This window comes from Periplaneta americana, chromosome 4 (genome assembly GCF_040183065.1).
Source record: "Periplaneta americana isolate PAMFEO1 chromosome 4, P.americana_PAMFEO1_priV1, whole genome shotgun sequence".
Classification (NCBI taxonomy): Eukaryota; Metazoa; Arthropoda; class Insecta; order Blattodea; family Blattidae; genus Periplaneta; species Periplaneta americana.
In genome coordinates, this window is record NC_091120.1 from 201,283,100 (window position 1) to 201,296,800 (window position 13,701).

The window sequence follows — 13,701 nt, forward strand, 5'->3', positions numbered from 1 at the left end:
TAGAATACGGTGACAATTGAAATGATGTATTTTGTGTTAAAAGGGAGAAAGACTGCTTAGGCCTACTATAAAAACTTTCTTAATATAAAGAGCTATTTCATTCCTTGAAGGAGCAGAGTTTCATTTTGTCATGAAACAGGTCATTTTCCCGCACTGAGTATGGACATTCGTTCCGGAATCCATGGCGAAATAAAATGGCAGAAATTAAAATGGTTACTGTAACAACACTATGTCTACAGCCGAATGCTAATGTATTCTTGATTAATCAAATAGTTCTGCTAGTAAATATAAGCCTATAGAAATATGTCTCTGGAGTTATTTTCTTTCCTCCGGAAACGTGTATTATAGATTTGTTGGTTACACTCTTATTCAATTATTGATTTATTAGGCAATTATTGCGACTATTACACTTTTACTACGTCATACTACTTTTGACCAATAAAACGGTACGAAAGGACGTCTTTCAACCAATCATGGTTGCTTATCGCACAATTTTATCACTTCCCTAGCATTTGCTTATTTTTATCACCTCCCTAGCATTTGTTTGTTTTTATCACTTCTCTAGCATTTGTTTCTTTGTTTGCCACATTTCAAACTGCAAATTATTTACGGTATTATAGTACTTTATTTCTTCTAATCTTTATATACTTTCTTCTGTTTTTATCACCTCCCTACAATTTGTTTCTTTGTTTACCAACATTTCAAACTGTAAATTCCGTAGGTACTATAAAATATGCTTTGCGATCGTCATTTGTTTACCGCATAGACAGTCAACTGAAAATGACGGCTCCGTTCAAACTAACATTAGTGAAACAGAATTTAGTAAGTCAATTAATATTTTATCGTATTAGAGTCTTTATTTCTTTTAATCTTTATATAGGTACTTTCTTATAATCATGTACAGTAACAGTCAATTAAATCCCACTCGAGTTTTGATTGTCTCTAGATAAATCAAAGCCTCTAGTGAAATTACTGTTGAAAATTTATTTTGTGCAAGATTATGTTAAATAGCTGCTTTATTAGTGTCTGTAAAAATGTAGTGAGAAATTACATGTTCTTTAAATGGCACCGGTTTTTGTAAGTACTGTAAAATAATTTCCATTAGCAATAAAATAAAAAGCTTCGGTAGTTATCCATCGTGTGGCTTGAGATAGGCTATATGAAATGTGGAAAATATCCAGGTAGTCTCTAAATATGGAAGCAATCTGGCAACAGTGTTCATTCGGTGCATCACAACGCCAAACCGAGCTGAGTCAGTTGAAATGGAAATCATTTGCAACGTAAATACATGCACCACGAATAAATGAATATTGTGTGTCGAGTGATAAATCTGGCATCCTGTCCTGCCAAATATGGCGGATTTCCTACTTCTTTATACATATTTGGCTAACACCGAGGCTTCCTGCTGTTGAGATTTAGGATTCATTGCGTAGTCACGTTCATTTTTTATTCGTTGTCAGATTTCTGCAACTGCTGCGAAAGCCATTCTGCGCGACATTAAATCTGATGCCATCATCGCCGCAATAACTACCTCTGAGCAGCGACGGAAACCCGTCCAGATTGCGTCTATGAATTTTTGGTTGTAATCTTGAAATATAAATCAAGTCCAGAGGCTAGCTACAAATTAGTTGTGAATAATACAGCAACTTCCTTTCTTACGTAAACCTCTAATATTAGCTCCAAGCTATTGCGTAACAATAGACACAAAGGTCAGGTGACAATGGACAATCGCGTCTTTCAATTGCACTGCAGAATTGTATATAATCCGAACTGTTTTTGCTAGTATAATAATCTATACTAATAATAAATCTGTAGCCGAAATTTTTCTGGTAATTTTCGCTTTTCCAAAAATAATTGGTGTTAACATGTATAATTAAGCATTCTGAAACCGAAAATCGCTTTTTTGAAATTTTTGTTTGTATGTCTGTCTGTCTGGATGTTTGTTACCTTTTCACGCGATAATGGCTGAACGGATTTGGATGAAAATTGAAATATAAATTAAGTTCGATGTAACTTAGATTTTAGGCTATATGGCATTCAAAATACATTATTTAAAAGGGGGGGGGGGTTATAGGGAGGTCTGAATTAAATAAATCGAAATATATCGCTTATTATTGATTTTTGTGAACAATGTTACATAACAAAAGTTTCTTTAAAAATGATTTCCGATAAGTTTTATTCTATGCAAAATTTTGATAGGATTGATATTTAAGGATATACAAGACTTTTAAAATAACAATACAATATATTTACACTGCCGCCTCAGATTATAGCGTTGTTGTTCCTGCAATAACTCCTATGTGCAAAATATAAAATTTTGGAGTAGGAAAAAAAACACATTTATTCATTCCATGGCAATGGTACATAGGAGGTCGTGAATTCTTACATTTTCGAAAGAAAGAAATATAATTACATACCGCTATATTATCCTGTATCACTATTTAAGTTATTTGAAGGGTTCAGAATCATAGTGGGCCAAGCGCCATTTACTGAAGACGTAGAAAACAAGGGTTAAAATTAAGTTATTACCATAATTCAATGGAAACATATAGCAAGTAATATAAAGTTTACACATTAAAACTAAATGATATGTCAATCTTCATTAAACTATGGTTGCATGTAATAACAAATAGGAAATATGTTAAAGGAATTGTCATTGCACCAAGCGAGTGGTCTCTGGACCAAAAAGATCGCATTTTAATTATTTAAATACAACTATTTATCCTTCTATCAAACACGAATGTTTCCTGGATCAAACGTCATATTTTAATTATGTAATTACTTCATATTTATTTCTAACGGGTGCAGCGGAGCGCACGGGTACGGCTAGTAATAATAATAATAATAATAATAATAATAATAATAATAATAATAACAACAATGTATACAAAAGATATACCAACAATTAGATATTTATATATACAAAAATAAAAAAAATAATTTTCGTTTTCTCGATTACACACAAAAGACATTGTTTATAAACTAAAATTTAAGACATATGACTTCATATATATATATATATATATATATATATATATATATATATATATATATATATATATATATATATTGCTGTTCAAGTAGAAATCGTAATTAATTCTGCACAAATTTACATAAAATAGCTTTTAAGCATATTGTAATGTTTTATAGTACGGTTCAACTTAAGGAAATCGGCATAGAAAATGTGACAAAAAAAATGTTAAAATATATTACTCCATGCTTCAGTGGTTGACTCACGCCTGTGTTTGTACGTGATGCCAATCTTTGAACAAACGAATCTCTCTCTGTGTTCCTTCCTGTATGGTCTGTGTGAAATGCGGTATTTGCGATTTGGAATATTTTCAACAAGAAGTAGAAACAATTTTGTGCGAGATCGTGCGTATTTGCTTGCTTTCCGCACAAAACCAATCCGCGGAAAGTCTAAAATTCCACATTCAGTATTCCCAACCTAACACACATAACAATTTCCCTCTTCTTACCGCTTAAGTGACATACTGATTTTACTGCTTTAGGCTTTTAACATATTATTTTTAGAGACGTTCAATATAGTAATAATTATAAATTGGAAACTTACCACTGCAATTTCACCTAAATTACACTGTTAATTATTGTTTTTAAATATTTGCAAAAATTAAGTAAACTCTACAACTCCAATAAAGTTACTGCATTCGTGATGCAAGTAACATTAAGGAAGCCGTGAAAAAATCAACAAGATTCCAGAATCATCATAGACTGGGGGGAAAAAAAAAGACAGTCGTATGTCACGGCCTGCTGGAGTATAGTAAACACAGAAAACATTTTAAAGCAACAATGTTGAAGATAGAATATATTTTTGTTTTGCAAATTTGCCGTCATTGAACAGAAACCAAGATGGAGATTTCATTGCGACTAATTAGAAATTCCTCTTTCAGGTATGTAATAAACGATCTTCGCACAAAATAATGTACGATACACGAGCGGTATGTTTTCTTTCAATTCTCGAACATGAAAACTTCAACATACCGCTCTTGTAACGCATATTACTATAATAATGCTTTGATTCGTAGGGCTGTAGGGATGAAACTGTCTACTTCAATTTATTTATACACGATGATTCAGGAGAACAGTAAATATAATTTAGAGATGGTAGTATGAACTATTCTGAGTAAAAAAAAATAATATAAACATTTGAATAATTTCGAGGGAAAAATTGTTCCGGAGCCGGGTGTCGAACCCGGGACCTTTGGTTTAACGTACCAACGCTCTACCATTGAGCTACTCAGGAACTCTAACCGACACCGACACAATTTTTCCCTCTATATCCACAGACCTCAAAGTGGGCTGACAACCGTCAAGCAACCAACTTCGAGTGCACACTAACTCCGTGTGACTTAAATTGTGGTTTTCTGTTCACGAACAGTGACGTGTATTATGCAAATCAAGATTTCAGGTATAACTCCCTGTAAAGTTGATTTGAATAATTTCGTGGGAAAAATTGTTCCGGAGCCGGGTATCGAACCCGGGACCTTTGGTTTAATGTACCAACGCTCTAGCATTGAGCTACTCGGGAACTCTAACCGACACCGACACAATATAAACATTTGTCCAATGGATGTGGAGATACAGCTCTTTGAATGTTACCCATAATAAAGGTTGTCCAAAATAATCTGAGAAAACCTTAAAATACAAAATCAATATTTAGTTGACATCCTGAACACTATTCGTTTCTTGACGATGAGCGCCTTGCCAATAGTCAACAAGCATAACAGACAATAACAAGGAAATTATTCAGCATCTTGTCTGCTGCTCCACTTCTTTTCTGGATCTCGTTTCGAGTGATTTCCAATTTTTGAGTCCCTGTAGAAGCGCTAAGAGGAAAAATATCCAAAGCAGAGACTAGTTAAAACATCTGTTATCGCTAGAGCCAGATTCTTTTTTTATCGAGACGGTATTAACCATCACGTTACAAGTTTGGACAAATGTCTTAACGTGAATGATGCCCATGTACGGAAGTAGTCCACCGCTGTGGAGTAACGGTTAGCACATCTGACCGTGAAACGAGCGGGCCCGATTCCAAATTCTGGTTGGGGAAAGTTACCAGGTTTTTTTCTAGGTTTTCCCTCAACCAACTGAAGCAAAACTACTGGGTAACTTTCGGCGTTGGACCTCGGATTCATTTTCCATCACAGTTACACTTTCCCTCTTTCATCATCATCATCATCATCATCATCATCATCATCATCATCATCATCATCATCATCATCATTTCCTTTTCTTTCCTAAGTTTTGGGCTTGCTTCGATGTAGAGTTGGCTGCAGACATTGGATATGTGGTCATTCGTTGTTGGTGGTAGCACTGTGCACAGTGGGCTCGATAACTCGTGGGACCGGAGTTGAGGGACCGCGGTGAAGCCTACGTGGAAAGCTCAGGGATCATGTAGGCTGTAGGAGAGTTCGGAGGCAGCACGGAGGGGATTTGTAGCGCGGAGGCCTTAGGACCTGCACACCATTCCAGTACAATGGCCCATCCGAGCGGCCTGCGTGCGAGGACAGTCCCAGTCCGTGCCCTCTCCTGAAGGGTGACTAATGGATAGATGTACAAAAGTAATTTTGTAAGTAATTTTTGTTCACATTAGACATTTTCATTGAGGATTTATTGAAGCCTCGATAATTACAACCGGAACTTACTTTCTGAATGCCCCACATACGTCAGGATGTCAGTGGGCACGAGCGAGTGGTGTTGTAACTTGACCCAGTCAATAATTTCTGTAGAACTTACGTCTCCCACGATATTTGAAGGGCACGTGACAACTGCATTAATTCCCACTGTTACTAGTTCATGTCTCGACCCACAAACTTCCCCAGGCCGCTACAGCCTGATATATTATATATTAGCAAGCTGGACTTCGGTGCGAGCGTGTAGAGGGATAAATTGATAGCAATCAATACACTGTCTTCATGTCTACAGACTGGAATGAGGACTAGTGATATATTATTCAACAACTGCATTGGACAAGAGTCTTCTTTGTCTTAACTCTAGACCTCGACGTTCGAGTAGAAATTCAGATTCACACGTAGGCTGTAATCACAATTATTCTTGCATTGTAATAGTGTTTACAAGTATTTCTCATAATTTGCAATAACACTGAAATTACACAAAAATAACTTGTTACTTTAAAACACATTTCATTGTTTTAAATACAATTTTCAATGTCATATTTACTAATTGTACATATTTAAAATCTTTCTTGCTAAAGATTCCTAAATCTCTGAGCTTCTGAAGCTTCCAATACATCACTTCTTTCCAGAAGATTTATAAATTTCCATACGACATGCAAATTAAACAATTTTATTCATAACTAGCCGTACCCGTGCGCTCCGCTGCACCTGTTAGAAATAAATATAAAGTAATTACATAAATAAAACAGGACGTTTAATCCAGGGAACATTCGTGTTCGATAGAAGGATAAATCGTTTATTATGTTACTTAATTTAAATTGTATTTAAATAATTAAAATGCTATCATTTTGGTCCAGAGAGCACTCGAAAGTTACTGTAATAACATTATAGCATTATGTCCATCTAGAGAAACTACACTTTCCAATGGTGAAATAATAATTAATTATACAATTATACAATAATTTAGCTTTCGATATTACTTCATACAAACACAGAAACATTCTCTGTATGCTATGTTTCATAGCTTTCGATTGTTATTGTCCAAGGCCCCTTATAGACGTAGTCATTTGTTTTCATTTCATTACACCGCCATAGATGGCATTGTATTTTAATTTTAAAACTCATTTATCTCATTAAATATCAGTCCTATCAAACTTTTGCAAGGAATAAAACTTATCGGAAATCATTTTTAAAGAAACTTTTGTTATGTAACATATTTCACAAAAATCAATAATAAGCGAGATATTTCGATTTATTTAATTCAGGCCCCATTATAACCCCCCTTTTAAATAACGTATTTTGAATGTCATATAGCCTAAATCTTAAGTTACAACGAACTTAATTTATATTCAAATTTTCATATAAATCGGTTCAGCCATTACCACGTGAAAAGGTAACAAACATCCAGACAGACAGATAGACAAACATACAAACAAAAATTTCAAAAAAGCGATTTTCGGTTTCAGGGTGGTTAATTATATATGTTAGGACCAATTATTTTTGGAAAATCGAAAATTACCTGAAAAATTTCGGCTACAGATTTATTATTAGTATAGATTTCAATCATAAACATAATAGACTAACAATTGAAGATCGGATTTGTTTCCCCGTAAAGTTTACCTTACAATTAATATTTCAATGAGTGACACATTTATAGAAACAGACTGCTTAGGCTATCTTTGTATGGATAAAAACAAATGAAGTGCTAAGTGCTATAAACAAACAAATTGGAAGCGGGTGCGTTTTCTGCGTCGCTGAGCGATCACGTTCAGTTTTGTTGTTGACAAGATGCAATTTTCTGCGTCGTGATAAGGAAGAATCAAAACCTATGAACAAAAGACAGTCTAGAGGTCCATATCTTTGTATGGATAAAGACAAATGAAGTGCTAAGTGCTACAAACAAATAAATTGGAAGCGGGTGCGTTTTCTGCGTCGCTGGGCGATCCCCGCACCTCGGCGTCGGGGAGGCCAATGTCACCGTTCGGTTTTATAAATATCGGCGGCGATTTAGCAAGCGTCTGGTGACCCGCTTTCTGCTCCATTATGCAACACGTGATCCCGGCAAGCACGCGACACTTGAAAGACAGATGCTGTGCGTAACAGTGGCGTAACTCCCTCCCTTATCATAACGTCGGATTCGTGTGCATTGGAGTGATCAATACATGCACAAGGCGACAAGGAACATCATATAAGACGATAGGTGCGTGTTGCTAAAATGTACATAAGCCTACACATAAAGTGTGTATTGTGTCGACGTCACTAATGAGTGGTAGCTGTTCCTGGTGCCGAGGTTCGGTGATTCAATCCCAGTTGGGAGCAATGAACTTTCAGACGAAACAATCCTAAGTGCTAATTGGTGAATAAAGACAAAATTCTGTCAACAGACTCGTCATTAATCTGTTATAAACTCTTGATGACATTATCACCACAATAATGATGCTGGAGACCTCTGGTAGAAGAGAGTACGAGCATAAAATCTTACTTATCTATAGAAGAACAGAAAGCAGATCAGATATAATCAACAATGATAAAGAAAATAACAAAATACTTGCGATGATGAATGTAACTTGATTTCAGACGGTAGTACATTGCGATACAACAGTGGTTAAGTACATCATAAGAGACTTGAGGAAATTAAAAAAAACTAGACGAAGGAAGTCCAGTCTTTTCCATTTCCGAGATTCTGTTACGCCCTTAAGGGGGTATGTCTACTTTTCACTAGTATAAATTTAGTAAAATTCGACATTTCATTTCTACATAATCCTGAATTAATTTTGTGCTGGAATTTGGTATAGTGATTAGACAATACTTATACAGGGTGTTTCCGAGGTGGTGTTACAAACTTTCAGGGATGATGGCGAGGGCACATGTATCAATTTGAGATAAGGAACCCTGGTCCAGAAATGACTGAGTCGAAAGTTATAAGCAAAAATAGTTGTGTGGGAATGGAATTGTAATTTGGCACCACCTGTCATCCTTCCCTTAACGTTTGGAACAGTCGTGGAAAGATGGTATGGGCCGGATGTCTCCTACGTGGGTATTGTCCCGATACAATCTGTGAGCTTGTCTACTGTTCCCATTGGCTCATCGAAAATCAGGTCTGCATATTCCGCTCTCGTGTACTCCTCCATTTCATTAGGACTGATCGACTGGACACTGCAACTTGTACACATACACTGCTGTCTACAGACGTGCATATCAGGACCGACCATGTCCGTTACACATTACGCTATCTGCATTGCTTTAGTGTAGTTTCCTGTCCCCACCCCTCAGACAGCGCACTGAATGGAATACTGTAAGTAGACAACGTAATCAACGTCAGATGAATATAGTATGTGTAAGATGTACAGATAAATACACATAAACAAGGTGTACAGAGGAATAAAATTATTTCATTTCCACACAACTATTTCTGCTTGTAACTTTCGATTCGGTCATTTCTGGACCAGGGTTCCTTATCTCAAATTGATGCATGTGCCCTTCGCTATCATCCCTGAAAGTTTGTAACACCACCTCGGAAACAATCTGTAGATTAATATACAATGTTTAGAATAAAAAAAAACCTATTAAGAGAAGAACCCGTACCAGTCCTACTAAACTTGAGACATTGGCGTCATAAAGAAATCTGTCTTATGAAAGTAATAATTACCATTTGCCTAAGTTTACCTGTGGTAGATTACTCATTAAATGTTGAGTATATCACTGCCACGCTGTAGCAACGTAATACATACGAGTACTTTCGTAAAATATGAGCGTTTTCCCTGAACCAAGAATACAATACTGCATTGCTATGAAGCGTTTTCGTAAAAGACGAACCTTTTCCCAGGACCAAAAATAAAATATGGCGTCGCTACGAAGTGGTGGAAATATATCATGATGTATCAACATTTACCTGGATTGCTCCTTTCTGAATTCTTCGTCAATCATAACGTTAGAGTCGGACATGAGAAAAATGCATAATTGTCATGCAAGTAGAAAGCGAGCATAATCTTAAGGGGTTAGGTACAGCTTACAGCACTAAAAGTTTGGAAACATTCAACATTTTTTCCTCCATTACTTTATCTCGTACAATAATGAAAATTAGTATGTGTAAAACACTGTCCTTCTGCTATATGAAAAAAATATTTTTACGATTAAAAAATTTATTTAAAGTTTTTTTTTTTTTTTTTTTTTTTTTCTTCAAAATTCAGTTCAGTGATTAAGAGTTTCCCACATAACGCAAAAACTATCCAACATTCTGTGATGAAATTTTTTGTGTGTATTTATGCATGTCATATCTACAGTATGATGCAAGCTCACTTCTCTACCTTTCATAGATTGTCTGATAAAAATAAATTCATTTTAAAAATGGTCAAATATCAGTATTTTCTTCTAACACAAAATAAAAAACAATTATTATTTATTAAGGAATGTAGTTTAAAGAGCATGATATTGTAAACGTGAGTTTCAGCAATAAAATAAAAGAGAGAGAACTTGAAAAAGTTAACAAGTTTAGGAGTTATGAGGGAAACGCTTCATCACTGCACAGTGAACTGCCAACATTTTGAATTTATAATTTTATTATATACTTTTTTTTTAATCGTAAAAATATTTTTTCATATAGCAGAAGGATAGTGTTTTACACATACCAATTTTCATTATTGTGCAAGATACAGTAATGGAGGAAAACAATGTTGAATATTTCCTAAAATTTTACTGCTGTAAGCTGAACCTAACCCCTTAACCAAGGCCAATTGGACAACTATGACTGCCTGTGTTTGTGGCTAAGTGCTAGTGCGTTGATCTTCCATCCAGGTGGTGGACAAAGCAGATGTTTTTCTCGGAGTACTCCCGTTTTCCTGTACCATTCCACCAACAGTCTCTACCTCCCCATCATTTCATCTATAATCTGTAATAGTAAAAATAGGCTGGGGTAAAGTTTAGGGGAGTAATATGGATTTCTGATGCTAATACAGGAAGAGATTACTCGTCTGCGGATATTTGACTATCCGGGGCTGAGGCAGGATGGCTCATCTGTCAGCGTCAGTTTTACGATGCTGAAGCAGCAAGGACTTGGGCCTTTGGAGATTATCAGGCTACTCGTTTGCGGATACCTGGCTCTATCAGAGACTGAGGCAGGTTGGCCCAGCTGTCGGCATCGGATTCACAAATGTCGGACTTGGACAATCATCGCATGTGTTGGGCTTACAATGGGTCAGAGCCTAAATGCTTAAATGTAAGACTCGAAGAGCCAAGCCAAGCCATGACTGCCTGCCTGCCTGCATGATATAGTTATATTGTCTAAAAACGTCACATCCGTTTTCTGGTGCTTCACAAAAGAATACGGAGATATTTCGGTCATACCATGTAACTTTCCTTCCTAATTAAGAATGACAGTAACTAGGTATTTAAAAATAAAAATGTAGAACATGTTTCCTATAGTAATTGTGTTCTGTGAACCATATTCAAAGCCTTCATAGCACATAGACCAGCTACCAGAACAAAGATAAGAGGATACTTACTTACTGGCTTTTAAGGAACCCGCAGGTTCATTGCCGCCCTCACATAACCTCGCTATCGGTCCCTATCCTGAGCAAGATCAATCCAGTCTCTACCATCATATCCCACCTCCCTCAAATCCATTTTAATATTATCCTCCCATCTACGTCTCGGCCTCCCCAAAGGTCTCTTTCCCAAATAACACTCTATATGCATTTCTGGATTCGCCCATACAATATAAGAATAATGTAACCGAGTGAGGTGGCTCAGACGATAACGTTTGAGACTCGCATTCGAGAGGTCTCGGGATCAAACCCCGTGGTCGGCAATCTGACTGGGGTTTTTCATGGTTTCTATCAGTCACAAAGACAAATGCCAGATTGGAAATTTATATACCGTGATGAATCATGGTTTATCACCGCCTTCATCACCAATATCATAAACATAAAAACAGAATCTAATCAGTTACATGAACTAACACATAATAGAAACAGAAACTCCCATTACTGATATACACAAAGATTGTACACATGCGATGTTGAAGCGTGTATAAATGAACTTAAAAAAGAAAGAAAACAATAATGTGCGGTACCGAAATTCCTAAAAAAAAAGTTACATAATAGTCATATGACATTTTCTGTATTGCTGTGGGAAACGTGACATCATTATAAGCTGATATTTCTTCCTGAATTAATGATGCAGATCCACCGCTGTTACCTATCGATTCATCACAGCAGGTGTACCAATGTTAAGTGAGGTCCATTCATAGATTGTTATATCACGTGTTTTCTGAGTAAACAATATTGCCAAAAATGTATGTATAACGAATTTAAATGTAAGACTTATAGCGAATCATGTTTATTAATCTAGTACGCTTATGAAAACATTAGATCATCCCATTTTAGCTAGCCATTAGTTGTGAAAGTTAAAATATGTTCAACTTTTATCATATTAAATACCACGAACGAAAATATTTTATTTTAACTTAATTTCTATTTAATTTGTTTATTAATTCTATTAGTAATTATGGTTAGAAATAAATTTAATCTATATCAATAAAATTACTACAAAATAATAATGGATAAAAATTCGCTCCGGCGCCGGGGATCGAAACCGGGATCCCCAGTTCTACGCACTGGATGCTCTAACCACTGAGCTGCGCCGAGTCTCAGTCCACAGCACCGGGTCGAATCTCTCTCCTTTGGTATTTTCCCCGATTTCGATCCCCGGCGCCGGAGCGAATTTTTCTCCATTAATAACCAATGGTAACCATAACAGATAATTCTGTTAGTCTTCACGTAGACTATATTAATTATTAGATATTGGTTTTAGTGATTGTGAGGAATAACTTTTGACGTGAAATGTTTATGCTTGAGTTTCAAATGAATCGAATATTACGAACATCTGACGTCAGTTGCTTGGCAGCGGTAATGAGTTGTGTTTCACTATTCTGACGTCACTTAGTAACTGATCATTCAGGTGAAAAACAGTAATTCCTTGTAATATTATACAGATTGTATAGGTTATATTAAATAAATAAATAAATAAATAAATAAATAAATAAATGAAGTATATATATCGCAATAACACCCAACAGCCTCCGGCATTTGTCTGTCAATCTGGAGTTGCACACGTGCGTGGATTCGATTCCCGCTTGGGCTGATTACCTGATTGAGTTTTTTTTGCTAGGTTTTCCTCAACCGTAATGCAGATGTCAGGTAATCTATGACGAATCCTCCTCATTTCACCAAATACCATATCGCTATCAACAATTCCATTGACGCTAAATAATCGAGTTGTTGTTACAGCGTCGTTAAATAACTAACTAAAAAAGAAGAAAAAATAACACTCTTTATTCCATTATTTCTAGACTACTCGCAGATAATGAGTAAGCAAAAAAAAAAAAAAAGTAATTTATGTAATTAGTGTATAATCTTGGTAATTATGGTACGAGGGAATGTTTTTGCGGGTGAGCATAAGCGAGCGATCTAATTTTCACGAGTGTTTATAATGAAGATTATACACGTGTTACATACAACGTTTTATGCTAGAATGGACGTATGTAAAAAAAAAAAGACTGTTATAAATTTACAAAATGTAATGTTACGACGTATTAGAGACACGAGTACTGGATATGATGTAATATATTGCATGGTTGCTAAGTAACCGTTTCTAAGACAATGTTATTTTGTTGTTATTTTGAAGTTTTTTCTTACAGGTGCGTTGTACAAAATTGTGTTATGAAGACGGTGATAACGTCATGGAATACTAGTTGTCAAATAACCTTTTCTAGCACCAGTGTCAGAATTAGGCCAGTTGTGCACAATTTACAACGTCATGACAAGCTTGTTTTACTGCCAGGATTAGGGGAGAGTTGGGTAGTATCGGACATCGGGTAATATCGGACAGTGCGTTTCTTTCACCTACCACAGATGGTAGTACCTGAATGACGTGGTTACGTAACTGTATGCGACATCACAGAAACGTAACCATGTCATTCAGGTACTATCATCTGGTTGTAGATGAAAGAAACTCACTGTCCGATATTACCCGTTGTTCGATACTA

The 13,701-nt window shown here is 35.9% G+C and overlaps 1 protein-coding gene across 2 annotated transcripts in view; it reads right to left on the reverse strand.

The window, feature by feature from the left end:
- The window catches only part of LOC138698603 (tubulin beta-4B chain-like), a 152,039-nt gene that overhangs the window by 26,348 nt on the left and 111,990 nt on the right, over window positions 1-13,701 (reverse strand). The gene's annotated exons all lie outside the window — the stretch shown is intronic.